This window comes from Balaenoptera physalus, assembly GCF_965194825.1.
Source record: "Balaenoptera physalus genome assembly, chromosome: 3".
In the NCBI taxonomy this organism is placed as follows: domain Eukaryota; kingdom Metazoa; phylum Chordata; class Mammalia; order Artiodactyla; family Balaenopteridae; genus Balaenoptera; species Balaenoptera physalus.
Genome location: NC_138890.1, coordinates 167,083,422 through 167,097,279, shown reverse-complemented (window position 1 = coordinate 167,097,279; position 13,858 = coordinate 167,083,422).

Here is a 13,858-nt window from a genome sequence, read left to right as displayed (position 1 = left end):
ATGGATTTTAGTGAAGCTTATTATTGAAGTGCTGTATTTGGAAACAAGACAATTTGTTAGTTATGTCCTCCATCACGATAACATATTGATGATAATGTTTGCTTTTCAAAGATGGTACATAGATGCCTAATGTCTGCCATTTAGTTTTCTCATAACTACAAAAATATTTGCACTACTAACTTTTATGAGTTTTATGTGGTCTTGATGCAGTTAGTTGCCATGAGATAAAGCTGTCAATGCTCACATTATTTTTTAGTGTATTATTGCCCTTAAAGGTTCTTATTTGCTGTTTTACAAAATGTTAACAGAACCTCAAAGTGACAATATTCTCATTACTTTTAAATAAAATGAAGGGCAGGTTCTGACGGCTCACAGGCTCTTGTCTCTGCCTTTACTGACATTTTAAATTCAAATGTCAAATTTAATAGTGATGCAAGAGAATTTTTCATAAAGAATGGAATAGATGAACTTTTGAAAGCAGATTGTGGTCAGTGGGTTAATAAAATGCAAGAACTTGGGGATGACTTTGGGCAATATAATTTTATGTAAAATAATCAGAAAAATAAAGTCTACTTTTAACATAGAAGAGTAACTTATTCTCAATTAATCCCGCCCAAATATATTGTCTCTGAAGTGACGTGACCGCATGAGATCGCTGTTACTTATTGCTAGCTGAGGTGTCAAGATACTAGCACATCAAATATTTCAAAGAGGAACAGGATTTTTCTCTACATTTGTGCCTGCAGCTGTACTTCTCAAACTTGAATGTGTATAGGAATAGCCTCTGGATCCCGTCTCTGATAGAATGAGTCTATCTTGGAGTTGGGCCCCAATATTCTGCAGTTTTAAACGTTGCTACTGATTCACAGATCACATTTTTGAGTAGCAAGGCCCCACTGTGGATCAAAGCCAGCTGTCTTTGCTGAACAGAGTTATTACCCGATGTAAAAAGCGTGGCAGTGGAAGCCTGTGACCCCAGAAAGCAAGTTAGAGAGCGGCTTGTCGTCAGTGGGTAGATCTTGCAGATGAAGTTTACAAAAGTGATCCCCGTAATTGTCAGATTCACGTTTTTCCTATTTTTAGCTATAATTTCTTGATCACTGATGTTTATTCTAAATCCCTTTAAAACAATTCCCCTGGTAGAAATAAACAGAGTCCCCAAATTGTAACGGAATACATGCTTTCTGTTGCTTGTAAAGTGCCTGCATTTAGGTGTGAAAAAATACAAGGTTTCCGTTCTACACCTGCCAGTTGTAAGGTGGGTGATGCTAGACATAAATGTAACTTTCTTTTTCCTTCTGGGAACTGGAAAAAACAGATTCTATGTAAGTTTTTTTAAAACAATGGTCAAATGAATCTTTTAAAATTGCCCCAGTGTAAATGAATGTAAGCACTTTGGGTGTTTAAAAATGTGGCAATCACTAAAACCAATTAAAAATGTCTCTGAATTTATATAAAATATACTATAATGGTAACTTTCTGGATGCTACTAGGCAAATACTATGATATATATATCTACATATATAGATACACATACACGCACACACACACATATATGTATGAAAATACGTTGTTTTGAAATAAAGGAGAAAAAATAAATCATTCACAAAGAGACATCATAATAAAATTGTTAAAAGTGTGAGCTTTTTGTCCTTGGGCAAGTTATTTAACTTCTATCCCTCAATTTCCTCATCTGTAAAGCAGAGATATTTTTATCTGCCTCAAAGTGTTGTTCTGAATATTAATACATGTAAAAAACTAAGAACCGTGCCTGGCAGATAATAATTCCTCAGTAAATGTTAGCTATTACCATCTGAATTTTTGCTACAGTTAAAATTATCTTTGTGAAGGATCAGTATTTCCAAGCGATATTTGGGAATGTCTAGTTTATGCTGAGACCAGAAGAGGAAAATAAAATTCATAAGAGAAGCAGGAAGGGAGCTGGCATATTTAAAAGCCACTTGCATTCTTATATTTTATCTATTAAAAATTCCTATTCATCATATAAGATAAATTAGATATTTTAAACTTTTCATTATGTGAAATTGGTTCAAGATACGTGAAAATTGCTTTTGGTGAGAAAAATCTGAGACATAATACTGTAATTTCTGATTTGCACTAAAGTCTTTTAAAATGTTATTTATAATATCCAAGTGAGAATGTTTTAGACAAGAATAGCTAAGTAAATAAAATATATATATAGACTTCTGTACAAGTTAAAATTAAAGGAACATTTGAAAAGTATTTAGGTTGTTAAAATCAGTCAGGAAACTTTGCTGGCCTCCTTTTTTTGTTGTTTGTTCCCTTCATTCATCTTGATGATAGTAACAGGAACATCTAGTCTAGTCCTTGCCCTTCCAGATTGAGAAAGCAAAGCATTTATTATTGCAAAAACTCAGCATAAACTAGAATAATTTTTAACCTTTTAATAATTTCTCTAAGGTTGATATATTTGGTCAGCAAAAACACTCTTGACCTTTAATTTTCAAGGTCCTTTTAGGAGGTTTGCTTGGTGCAAATGGAACCATTTTGGAAACCATAAAGCTTTCATCTCTTTCTCTTTCTACATATAAGTTAGTAACCATCTACCCAAAACATTTCATATTGCAGTCATTGTCTACAGTTTGATAGTTTTTTATATAGACGCCATTGTCTCTGGATTATGTTACAGAAGCAAAAGTGAAAATGGAGTTTTCTAGCTTCAAATGACCTGCAACTCAGTGATCTAGGTTTCTCAGAATTTCTCAACGTTCTAGCCTGAATAATTCTTAGTAATGGGGGTGCTGATTTGTGCATTGTATGAAATTTAGCAGCATCTCTGGTCTCATTAGATGCAAGTTAACACCTCCCCCCATTGTGATAATCAAAAAATGTTCCTAGACGCTGCTAAATGTCCCTTGGGAGCAAAATCATCCCCAGTGGAGAATCCCTAATGCAACAACTGAAAGTCTTCATACATGTATGTTGGTATAGCAGTGGCATATTTTTTCACAGTGTAGCAGTATGGATATTCATTTTGCAGTGATGAGACCAAACATACATTGTTAAAAACCCGTTTTTGTTTTGTTGTGTTTTGTTTTGTTACAATGCTGCATGCTAATTTGACCTTCCATTGGATCCTGCTACATCAAAATGTAATTGTAATTATGCCTTCTTTTGGGGCATTTAGATAATATTAGGTGTTGATAGTAAAAGATACATTTTTGGTAATAAAGTAATTTGAGAGGACAATGTAGCTCTAGGCGCTAACTGAAATTTATAATCTATTTTTATCAAGTTGCATTGGCAAGAATCTATTAAGCTTGTGGAATGGAGTAACTGAGCACTTGGTATATAGCGTGGTGAGAATAAACATCTGGTTCCTCAATATTGTACCTTACGATGGACACTTGAAGCAGATGATTACCCAGCTTCTGGTGAGGAAGTTAGAATGGTACAACCACTTGCACTAATGAAAGCCTAGATGATGGTCCTTGTTTTCTCACCGAGAATAGCTCATGTGAAATGACAATCAGTTCAATTCAAAGTCACCATTTCAATTTTAAGAAGGTAAGTGGTTTTGTGATGCTACACTGTTCCTTACAGAGACGACAAAATGATCAAAGTCAGGTTAAGTTTTTTCTCAACTTAGTTTTTTCTTTAATTGTTATTAAATTCTGATTTCATTCTCCCCTAGGAAGCACCACATGTATGGCTCTGTTACATTTGAGCTCACTGTAATCTGAAGCAACAACTAATGTGATGCTTACCTGGAATTTCCTTTTGTCAAGATAAAAAAAAAAAAATGCCTCTCTGTAAGAATTTGAGGTTGGAACCAAAATAAGGAGAGTCCTGTAATGGAAATTGTAAAATAGGTTAACCAGGGGTTCTCAAAATTTGGTTTCCCACTAGCAGTACGAGCTGCTAGATGTTTGTTAGAAATGAAAAGTCTTAGGCTCCACTCCAGACCTATCAAATCCAGCTCTGGAGGTGGGACCAGCAGTGTGTTTATTCAGCTGTCCAGGTGGAGTGATGATTGCCAACATTTGAGAACCAGTGGACTTGTAAGCCTGTATCAGCATGATATAGTGGATTCAGAATTTGCAACATGATATTCTCTGCATCATCTCCTAGGGGAAATGGAGTAGGGTACTGTATTTAAGTACCAAATCATACAGGATGAAATTTGATAAGATTCATTAAGATTTTTCTACTAACCTCTCCCCCCAGTAATTCCATATTCTTTCACCAGACCCTGCCTTCTCTTTCCTCTCTCACTGGTGATACCAAGTTCCACACAAGTATATCCTCAGACCTGAAACACCAGCTTATCAGAGTGTTCATCTAGGAAAGCCAGTCTTTCCCTAAAGAGGGGCTGGATGCAAGAATTTCATAGCAGCTTCTGAAAGAATTAGACTTTTCTCCAGATGGTTACACAGCCACGCCACATCAGCCTCATCAAAGCACTAGAAGGATCTTCAGTAATATTCTAAAGTAGGGGTGGTGGTGAAAGAGGGCAGGAGACAGGTATGATAGTAGGGCGGGAAGAGAGAAATTTAGAAGATTGTATTGACTTTTGTAGAAAAAGATTTAAGGCAAAGCTAGAGCTTGGACTTGTTGGAAAAATTTGTCCTTGCAAATTGACTTTTATATTACTTTCCTGATGAGCATTCAAAAAATGCCCTCAGCCTGTTATCAGGGACCAGTTTGCAGATAGCCATCCCTAGAATGTCAGGAGGCGTTCGGAAGGTGAAGAATCTACCCAATTTGAACAATGAAAGGAGATTGATGATCTAAGGTCCAGATGCCCAGTGAAATTTGCTACCCCTAAAGAGAAGGCTGTGGTGTTTATTACCTCATAGCTCTTTGTAGGAATTTGTATCATCTATTATCATTACCTGTATCAAGGGATGTATGTTTCCTTGTGTCTATCACTTGGTGATAAAATGAACAATGTGTGTGTGTGTATGTCTTTGTGTGGGTGTGTGTATATGTGTGTGGTTGGTGAATAGGATAGAGAAGGAGAATGGAGTCAAAATTGGATCCCTAGGATTTGTCTTGGAAAACTGGATGATTAGCTAAACAATTCACGGGATAATATGAAAATTATGAAGGAGGTCTGATCTAGTCCTATGAGTCTTAGAACTCTTGGACCATATTGTAATTACAGAACCAGCCCAAACAGGTCCTATTCTTTTACTAATAATACACTGAATTGTTTTTCAGAGGTAACAGAACAAAACCGTAAGTCATGCAGCTGAAGCTTGCTCAGAGGAGAAAATTTTACCTCAATAACACCTAAAACCAAAGTTTCTCCCTGCCATGAAACCAAAGGACTGGGGCATGATCTGAACCCTTTCAGAAGGGAAAGGTCCATTGTCTAATGAGATCTAGTACTGAAGCCTCCTTACCATACCTTACCATAAATGACCAAGTTCCAAAGCCCTTTTATGGAAACCTGCCCCATCAGTACTTCCACATACTAACCTTCCTCCCCTAGCTCATAAAAGCTTCCCTGAACGCCAGATCAGGGAGACAGATCTAAGCTTTGCTTCCTGTCTCCTTGCTTGGCCGTCCACCCTGCAATAAAGCCTTTTCTCTCTGCAAAAGTCGTTTGTTTCTGTATCTGGTCTTTCCTTTGTGCAGCTGACAAGGAGCCTTTGCCAGGTAACAATATAAAATCAGGTGGTACTGATTATCAGAGCTCATATCTTTCTAACTTAGGATGCATGTGAAATTTTGAAATTTATCCACAGTATAAATGTTTTGAAAATCCTCAAATAGCCATTAAGTTCTGTATGAAAATATGCAATTAATACCAGCTTTATCATTTTTCTTTTTTCTACTAAGATTTGTTCTTATGAGTACAACCATAGCAAAAAGTAGGTCATTCATTTGACTTCTGTGAAAACCACCTTAGAGAAAGACCAATAGAATTTGGGTTTCACAGCTTGTAATAGGACCATGTTTGTGATTTGCAGTGGTTTGAATTTTGTGCTGTGATCAGCAGCATTTGGCTGTGTTCATATCATCCTTGTCTGATCATTTCTGAGCATTTCATACAGGAAAATTTAGAGTCATACAAGAGAAACTGTTTTGAAATATGAACACAAGAATAATCATTCTAAGTTTGGGTCATTGCATCTTTGGAACCAGGCAATGCTGTTTAATGATGCAGACACACTAGAGTTACAACATTGAAAATAGTGCTCCCGTCAAGTTGTAAACTCGATGACACTGCACATGCTGCAAATGTATATAATTTAGGAAGCCAACTGTATATAAAATAGCTGTATATAAATTGTTATTAGAGACTTTTTAAATGGGAATTATAATTCTAAAATTTGTTGCTTGGATACATATACATTCTTAACAACAATATTTTTGTTAATTTTTCTGCTTATATTCATTAAAAGAAGAAAACGTTTTCCCCTACTTCTAATGAAGTCCTCTAAATTATCAGATTCTACTTTCAAAATCAGGATATAAAATAGGGGTGGACTTTTCACATTTAAGGATTTTAATAATGGGATTAAGGGCCATGAGCCAACTGAAGCAGCAAAAATCTAAAATATATTATTTATGTTAACCTTCCATAAAACCACTTTAAATATTTTGCATTATGGAAATGTGAAGTTTTATACTGATTACTGATGTGACTATTCATGCAGGAAAAATATGAATGTTACAGTTCACTTTTCCAAGGTGTGTGGAAATAAAATAGTGGTAAGTGGTTTTAAAACTGATCTAACAAAAGATACACTGAGGAGTGTTAATTTCAACAAGGACACAAGGCTCTGAGTCTTCCAATAGGTTGTATTGCTTTAGCCATTTCATTTCCACAATTACGAATGCAATTGTTTTCAGAGTCGTGAGTAAAACTTCCTTACTTTTCTTGATGCATTCAATATTTTCAATTTATTAAAATGTAGATTCTAATTTTAGAAAATCTAGAACATCTAGAGAAGCATAAGGAAGTATTAAAAATTATCTGTAAAATGTGTTTTGGTAGATGAGATAATAGCTGTCATCATATTTGTATATTTCCTACCAATACTTTTTGTTAATTACTTTTATTAAAATGGCTCATATATAATATTATATATATATTTGTGTATGTGTGTAGATATATATATACACATATATATATTTGTGTATTTGTGTTGTGTGTATATATAACTACACATATGTAAAATTTGGATCATGCTATATATACCCTGCTCATATTAATATTTTCTATATCTTTTTAAATGACTGCATAACCCAATGTAATGCCATTAATAACTAGACTCATAGGTTGATTCTAAGATATTTTTAGTGTAAAAATCGAGGTACATATGTTTAAACATTCTTCTTTGTACATTTTAAAAATTATTTTCTTAAGATATTTGTTATGAGGGAAATTTAAGAACAAAGTAGCATGACTTTTTTGCAGGTCTCCTAAAACATAATACCGCATTGCATTTTGAAGTTTGCAGTAAACTGCTGAGTCATAACCCAAAATCTGTTCTCAACTGTAATACGTTAAAGAAGGATATAATGTTTAAAGGTGTAACGACAATCAAATAGCCATAAAGGAAAATCTAGGTGAATCACAATTTGGCCAACTGACAACAAGACCGACAGAAACAGCTCTAACAAAAGTCACCTTCAGACATACTCTGTGAGAAAAATAAACCCCTACCTCTTTTAAGCCTCTTTTACAGTCCTTTTTTTCTTGCCTTTTGCCTTTTTATTTATCATTGAACTGAAACTATTTGTAACTCATATAAAGGTGCTTAGTAGGGGCAAAATTCTTTTCATTACTTGATATGAAATAATAATCCTTATTTGGCATTAAGTCTAATGAAAATATCATCTTCCATGTTAGAGAAAACAAGTTGGTTCAGAAGGTAAGTATAATTTTTCAAAGGAAAAATGTTCTCCAACATTGTCTAAACCATTTAAAAGTATTTTTGAAATAGAGGTTCCTTCCAGGAGTGTTTTGGTTAGATTAGGTATGTAGACTCCAAAAGGTAGCTGCTCTTTAGATAACCATTCTCATTTGGGGAAGATAAATATAGATATATAGAGAGAGTGAGAGACTGAAAGAGTAAAATCCAAATACAGAGAGAGACAGAAGCAGAGAAAGAGAGACTGAAATTAAAGGACCATGTTTACAGTGATTCTGAAAATGTTTTTGAAAAATAGCAGCGAGTTTAGTTTTCCCATTTCATATCACATGATGACCTTTACTCCTGTAAACAATTTTCAAAACCATATTTCTCTTCTTATGGAAGGAAAATCCTCTCTTACCTTGGCCCATCAACATATGTAAGCAGAATAAATCCTTGACTCCAACAATGTACAAATGTAATGAGACGCAACATTTTCAAATTTAAAAGAAGGGAAAATTTGCTGCTCTTGCTGCTATTGAAATGTACTCCATTAGAAATAATTTCTTGTCCTAAATTCTAGCTATCATAAGACACTGATAGTACTCACCTGGAAAATGTGAAGACATGTAACTGAGGGACAAGGCAGATAAACTGAAATAAAAATAAACAATTCACAAATATGTGCATCAGCACTTTTCCATATTAGAATAGAAAACATTGATAGTGCCAAATATTCAATAATGTGTAATGTGTTTCTATGAGCAATAGTGCCTTCCATATACTTTCGTTTTGTTAATAGCACAAATCCATATGAATTTCCTTCAGCAAATTCTTACACTCTTATTCTGGGATCTAATCCAATTTCCATATGGACTTACAGTCTGAAATCTCCTCTCAGATGTTTTGTGTATATCTCCAAAACGTAACAAAATGTAACAGGGTTTAGGTCACTATTAGTCTAGATTCTTCTTAAATTCTAAATTCTGCTATCTTAACTGCAGGGTTTCTTCAAAACCAATACGAGTTCTGAAATCACTATTTTCTTCTGCTGTATCCTTTCATTTCCTATTTCTGAGTTCAGCTCTCTTTCCCCAAAATGTCTTACTTTCATAAAAACAATAGTTATGTCAATTGTATTCATCATTTTGTCTCCCATGCCAGCTATGAAGAAGCCATTCTATAAATATTTTCTGAATCTATGTATATGTTAATTAATTTGCAAATTGACTAAGAGTTGGTGAGAATTCCAGGAGTCATATAACAAATGATAGTTCTCTCCTAAATTATACTCTAATTTCAATCCATAGAGTTAAATACCATCACAATTATGTAATACATTTTTAGAGCTATTCTATGCAGGTGCATTTATATATGCATGAAGATGACATATATGTACTTACTTTGCATAAGTAAAGCCATACAATGTTCATCTAACAATACATAATCTACTTCAACTTTTAAAGGGCTTTATAAGTGTTCCATTGTATGAATAACCTATAATTTCTTTAAATAATTCTTTAAATTAAATAAAGAAAAATAAAGAAAATTCCTCTCTTTGGCCAAAGGACTGTTAAAGGAGAAGCCCGGTAAGATTTAGTGGGGTTACCCACACCCAGTGGCAGTGGTGGCCCAGTCTGCCTATTGCATCTTTGCCGGGAGAGAATGGGCAGAACAACTTATCCTTTGAATCACACCCAGTGGTAATGTGAATGTCCTTCTCCCTCCAATGGTGATGTCAATGGAGACAGTGAAGACTGCCAGAATCTACATTTTAAGTCTAAATAGGTTGACAGACTGTTAAATAGAAGATTTAAATGTGATCAAGAATGCCCTATCATGATATTCAATATATCCAGGATATATTCAACTATCACTCATACCAAGAACCAGGAAAATCTCAACTGTAAGGAGAAAAAGACAACTTATTCAGTACTGAGATGAAATAGATACTGGAAATATTTGGCAAAAATTTCAAAGCAGCAGTACAGAATATATGTACTGTTCATGTACACATGGCCCATTTACCATGATAGACCATACTCTGGGTCATAAAAAACAAGAAAAAACAAACAAGCAAACCCCAAAAAACCCTATAGCTAACATCATACTTAATGGGAAAAGATGCAATACTTTCCCCCATATAGTCAGAAACAAGGCAAGAATGTTCTCTCTCAACATTTCTTTTTAATATTGTGCTGGAAATCCTAATTTTTCAAATGAAAAAAAATTTAAGTACAGATTGGAAATAATGAAAGAATATGTGCCCATTTACTAATGACACAACTGTCTACATGGGAAATCCAAAGTTTCTACCTCTTGAACTTATAATTAAGTTCAGTATGGCCACACAATACAAGATCACCAGACAAAAATTAATCACATTCTATATGCTAACATTAACACTGTAGAAATGAAACTTAAAAATACCTAATACCACTTCTATTTGTTTCCAAAAAATGAACCATGTAGGTATAAATACATTTAATAATTTATGCTGTAATATACTTATGTAATAAATCAAAGAAGATGTATAAATGGAATGCTAAACCATGTTTATGAATTGGAAGACTCATCATAAGAAAGATGTCAATACTCCCCAAATTGATCCATAGGTTTAAGGCAATTCTTATAAAAATTCCAGCAGGGGTTTTGTAGGTCTAGTCATGCTTATTCTAAAATTTATGTGAAAAGGCACAAGCCCTAAAATAGCTAGAACAATCTTGAAAATAATAATAAAGTGTGAGGAATTGGTCTACCCCACATTAAGGGGTATGTTATAGTAATGTATGTTACAGTAATCAAGACAGTGTAGTATTGACAAAAGTTTAGACCTATAGATCAATGAAAAAATAGAAATCTTACAAATAGACTCTCAAAAATATGCCAACCTGATTTTTGACAAAGGTGAAAAAGCAATTCAATGGAGGAAAGATAGTGCTGGAGCAATTGAACATTTATAGGAAAAAAAAAAGTGAAACTTGAAACAAGCCTTATAACTTACACAAAAAAGAATTCAAAATACATTACAGATGTAAAAATAAAATATAACATTCTAAAACTTTCAGATTAAAAAATATAGGAAAAGTCTGCAGAATCTAGGTCTAGGCAAACATTCCTTAAACTTGACAACAAAAACTTATTCCATGAAAGAAAATTTGACATATTGGATTTCATCAAAATTGAACACGTGCTTTGTGAAGAGGATAAAAATATAAACTATAGACTTGGAGAAAATATTTTAAAATGCTTATGTGGCAGAAGACTAATATCTAGTGTCTATAAAGAACTTTCTAAACTTAAGAATAAAAAGCAAACAACCCAATTAGAAAATGTCAAATGACATAAACAGACATTTCTCTGAAGAGGATGTAGAAATGACAACATAATGTTCAACCCCAGAGCTGTTAGGGAAATGAAAGTAAATCTACAATGATACAGCACCTACACATTTATTAGAATGACTACAATTTTAAAAATATGATAAGAACCCCAAATGCAGGTGAAATGCAGAGAAACTTCATAGGTTGCTCACAGATATAGATCCAAAGAAATGGAAATTTATGTTCACACAAATGTATAAAGCACCTTTACTTGTAATAGTCCAAAATTTGAATGAACCCAGATGCCCCACAACAGATGAATGATTAAACAAACAAGTGTGGTACAAACAGTAGAGTATGATCAAAGAATGAAAAAGGATGGATAAATCCAACAATTTGGATGAAACTGTGGGAAATTCTGCTGAGGAAAATATCCAAATCCAAAATGTTACATCCTGTATGGATCCATTTATGTAAAAAATTATAGAAATATATAACAGATTCATGGTCACCAGAGGTTAAGGACGGGGTGGGGGAATGAGTAGTCATAGAAGGGTAATATGAGTGATTCTCATGCATTTATACTTCTACATGGGAATGTATATGATAATGCATAATATTGGTTTATATTCTTTTCAAATTTATGTAAATAAAAACACAGTGCAACATAGACTTCATTTTCAATTTTGCTATGCATTATGTTGGCCACATTCATGAATTTATTTGTATGATATTCAATTAGGTTAATTCAATTAAATAGATACACAATTGAGATATTCATTTAGTTTGTTGTTGAATTCTTCCACATTACAAATAATGTAATAAAAATCTGGATTTTATTTATGCAGAGGTAAAGTCCTCCCAAAGTGTCAAAAATTATATTTATGGGGTTTTAGTTGATTCTAAATAATGTCCATGACTATTTTAGCCCCAGAATATTCATTATAAATTGTATATCTGTGATTATAATCCTTGAGCATCCTTTATATCTACTGTACTGTAGAACACTTACATCTTATAAACTTATTCAGCAGAAAAGTACAGACTGGTTCCTGTGTGTCAACATCTAAAATGGAATTTCATTTAAAAGCATGAAAGTATGATACTTTGATTTCAGGGTCAGTCAGGGTAGAACCAGGACTGCTAAATTTCTAGAATTTAATATTGCAGTTGTTGAAGCCCCTGTTACAGGAGAGGAAATTTAATCATTTCTGGTGAGCTCAGTCTTTCTCAAGAGACCAGCATGCAGGAAACATCCACTCGCTCAAGGGAAGAGATAGCTATTGAGGTACAACACCTAGAGAATGAGTCTTATGAAAGTGTGTATCACATCAAATACAGCGCTGGCTTGAAACTATCCTGAAATTGGGAAGAAGACTGAAGAAGTCACAAACTTGACTACATTCTCTGGTATTTATTAGGTAAGCTGAGGTTAAGTTAATGCCATTTAATAGTAGCCCTTAATATTCATGTCTAATGTACAGGAGGGGGAATCTCTGTTCCTGTCACTTTCATTTCACCCTGGTAGGAAAGCAAATTTAAAAGCAAGGAATAGAGATTCCCATTGTTGTGAAAAACCTGATGCCAGCTTCAGAGGAAGTGGATCAGTACTAGTATTCTGCTGTCTTTTGTTAAATGGATACTTGCTTTCTCAAGGGAAAGTATGCATTTATCCCTGGGATATCAAACTTTTCATTGGATATTAAGGTTGTGAGATTGTACATCAATGAAAACTCAAATCCAGTTTTAGATGTTCAAATTAAATTTAGCCAGAATTCTTTCTCTCAGTCCAGGAAACCATCAGCTACCAGTTTTTCAACGTCGAATTCCTGTTTAGTAGTATCCTCAGGTGTTTGAAGGTCTGGGGACAAAATGATACAAAACAAAACAAACTTAACCAAATATTCATATCTTCCTTCATGTAGCACCTGAAAAATCAACCTTTTCCTCATCTAATAAACTCTTTTCCATAAGTAAAATTAAAGTTCCCAAACTAGTTTTCATAGAATATCTATTAGGATTTAGTAGCCATGCCTTGTTAAAATATATTTTAGAAATAACATTGCATCAGACAGGTCTGGGTTTGATATGCTGTCATAACAAACAAACCCAGACACTTACTTGCTTAACATCTACAAGTTCATTACCGCATGGGCAAATTCCCCACTGGGTACAGAGTTCCCTTCCAAATGATGAATCAGGCTGATCCTGTCTTTGCTCCACCCTTCAAAGATTTGACCTTCAGGTTCAGAGAGAATTGGAAGGGTGTGCACGGGACTTTAAATTCTTCAGCCTGGAAGTTTCATGTGGCACTACTGTCAATAGCATAGGTCACAGTTAGTCATGTGGCCTTTTATAAATTCAAAAGGCCTTAGAAATGTGGTTTTCATATGCACCTATGATGGAGAGATCATAGGTGCATACAGCAAAGGCAATAACAAACTCAACATCAACTATTTGACTCACTTTCCCCCAACTACACACAGCCAGAGCACATACTCATGCCCTCTTGAAGGAAGACATCCTAGAACTTCATTCAATCCACCATGTCCTACATAGTTTCATTCCCCCGGGTCACTTGTAACCTACCATTAAATCTGAACGTTAACAACTTTTAGTGTGCATATCTATGAATTAAAAAGATAAAACATGTCCCTGAGACACACACACACACATTCTCAC